Here is a 3,222-nt window from a genome sequence, read left to right as displayed (position 1 = left end):
TCATAACAGTTGTGTAGCTCAGAGGGGATAGTGCTGGTTGGAATACAGTAATCCCTCGTTAACTCGAAGCCGTAAAATCCAGGGAAAATTTCGAGATAAGCGGTATTTCGAGTTAAGCAAAATGCCGAAAATGTTTGCCCAGGTCACTGTAAAAGAAAAGCCAGTGCTGCCAGGAAAAGCTCCACTGCACGAGACGGCAACCGTAGTAAAGCACAAGAATTCAGAGCGAAAAAAAAAATTTATTACCGAGGACCAAAAACTGCGTGATGCTCGCCTGTTTCGCGTTCGCGTTCGGTCCCAGAAAGGCGTTCTCCATTGCTCACACATCGCATGAGCCGTTGGTCGCCACCGCTGCATTCGACCTTGTTGCGGAGCAAGCGCAGCACGTTACGTGTTTCTGTCGTCGTAGGCACTTCTCGGGCTCTTCCTCGTCTGCATGGTCTTCTGCGTCGTTCACGGCCATCTCAACGATATCGGCGTCCGACAGCATTCCGGTAACGGGGACGTCCGCCTCGTAGAGCGCATACTTCTCAAAGGCCATCTCGCCGTCTTCGTATCGTTCACGCAGCCAGTTGCCTTGCGCACTTCATTGCACAGCTCATCACAGCCGCTGAATTCGGCGCCAATGTCTTCTTCGATCGATTCGGGGGCGCGAGAAAACCCTGCATGTGCGAAGCAGTTAGCAATCGCCAGCGGCGTAGTTGGCGCCAGGCTTCGGCCATCAGATTGATTGCACCCAGCAGATCGATTTCATACTTTTTCCCATTGTCGTATGACAGCAGAATTCGGTGCAGCAGGCTCTTCCTATAATACTTGCGGGCAATCTCAATGACTCCCTGATCCATTGGCTGGAGAACGGACGTCATGTTCGCCGGCAGGAACTCCAGCCTAACAGCCGCCAAGTTGTCGATTTTTCCGTGACCGGGGCAGTTATCCACAACAAACAACACTTTCCGACCGTCCTTTGCCATCTTCCGGTCAAGCGCACGGACATGCTCTTCGAAAAGCGCCGCCGTCATCCAGGCCGTTTTATTGGCGCGGTATGTCACATCCCTCGGGAGCCGTGCATTTCGGAAACACCTGGGATTAAGCGACTTGCTAATAATGAGGAGGGGCAGCTTTTCATCGCCGTAGCGTTGGCACCAAAAAGAATGGTTATCCTGTCTTTGCGTTGCTTACGCCCGAGCACGCTTCGCCTTTTGGTGTGTATGTGCGGTTAGGCAGCATTTGTAAAAGAGAGCGGCTTCGTCGAGGTTAAAAATGTCCTTGTCCGCGTACTCCTCTTGCAGCTCGGCGAGGGTAGGTTGCGCCATGCGTCTGCAGCCTGTTCGTCGACAATGCCGCTTTCGCCGTGGATAGGCTTCGATGACACGTTATTTCGCTTCTTAACCGCTCGAACCAGCCATTGCTGCAGCTGAAGTCCGCGTGACCCATCTGCAGTGCCAAAGCGTCTGCTTTTTCCATCATTTGGGTTGTCACGGGAAGATTGGCTGCTCGAACGTTTGGAGCCACAACGAAGTGCTGATTCGACGTCCGGGAATTTGGACGCTCGAACGCGCTTCCGTTTGCTTGAGAAGCTTTGCTCGAAGCCTTCCAAAACCTTTTGTTTGTTCTTGAGCACTGGGAGAGGGTTGACAAAGGGATGCCGAATTCCTTGGCGATGCACGACTTGCTTCGACCTGCCTTTTCTACTTCCTTGATTAGCTCGACTTTTCTCTCCAACGTCAGAGATTTGCACTGCTTTGGGCGGGACATCGTGGTCGATATTCGGAAGCGTCCGTTGCACACACCACTCACTACTCAGCAAAACTGAACTCAAGATGCGTCGTGCGCAGATCGCGGGGAAAACACAGAATACCAGCTCGCACATGCAGGGTTAGGTTGCGTACTGACTGGCCCACGCTTGCACACGCCCCCACGCGCATAAGTCCGCGCAGGTGCGCACATGTGATCACTCCACGGTTGCTTGACAAGGCTGATAGGAAACGGCTGCGTCCGCGGGAATTTCAAATTCGGCCTTCATGACCGCGTTCGGCACGTATAGTAAGAGCTAAGCGTTCGCATGGAGCCCTCGTTTCTGTTGGGAGTGGACTTTGCCTTCGGCCCTCCCGGTCAAGATTTCGAGATATCCGCTGTTCCCTCCGGAAAACGTTTCGAGATAAGAGGGGGCAAATACATAGCACCTATGGGAGGTTAATGCACGGCGAAAAAAAGTTTCGACTTAACCGAGATTTCGAGATAAGCGAGTTCGAGTTAACGAGGGTTTACTGTATATTTCTCCTTTGGAGCACACTTATGTTGGCATTTCACTTGCAACATTTATGAACGCACTCGTACAGTGCCGACTTGATAATGCACGCGTGTTTGCAGCCATTCGTGGAGCACCCTGCGCATGCGTTGTGCCACAAGGATGAAGACGTCTTTCTCTTCAACCGATTCATGACCAGGGGCACTCCCAGCAACGGTATGGTGCATTGTCTGCTTTTGCTTTCGGGACCTCGTTATGTCTCGTTGCAGCATGCCTCATTGCAGCTGGTGCCATGCTCCATAGTCTGCCAACGTTACACTGTGAGCCACACTTGCGCACAGGAATCAAACGGGGGAGAATGATCGTGTTTCATCGCGAGTGTTCAAGGTTGTGTCGCGTGCTGACGTAACTTTTTTTCCTCGTGCCATCCCTCCCTGTGTAGCTTCCAGCGCGCTCGTTGGGACGGACGAGAGAAGAGAGAAAGCGCTTAAAGCTTGCGACAAATTCATCTGACTTCGCTCGTTCTTGACGGATTCGAGAGATTTTTGTGGCAATCGATTCGTGAGGCAGTCAACTGTAATACTGAGGACATTCGATGATGACTTGGAACAGTGGTTCAGGACCCCTTTAAGAGAAAAATAGCAGCCATTACCAAAGTGCAGAGCTTTTATTTACAATAGTGCTTTGCTTTTGTTTTAAACAAGAGGCAAAATCTAGTCGTACAATCAGCATCTCACAGTTGCATTTCTCTCACGGAACATCGCATTTTTATGCTGACAACTTCATGTTCTTGTTTTCCCTTTCTTTTTCTTCATATTCTCTTTTGATTTCTCTTATCGCACAGGGATTGCCTGCATCATACTGTCCGTGGTGGACGCCCAGGGACACCGTGCAGTTCCTGAACAGCCCACTGCCTAAGGTGGGGCCTTCATGGCACCGAACCGCCCACCGAATATCAGGAGGTCTCGTTTCTC

This window comes from Rhipicephalus sanguineus, unplaced genomic scaffold (assembly GCF_013339695.2).
Source record: "Rhipicephalus sanguineus isolate Rsan-2018 unplaced genomic scaffold, BIME_Rsan_1.4 Seq11279, whole genome shotgun sequence".
Lineage (NCBI taxonomy): Eukaryota > Metazoa > Arthropoda > Arachnida > Ixodida > Ixodidae > Rhipicephalus > Rhipicephalus sanguineus.
Note: the sequence above shows the minus strand (reverse complement) of the source record.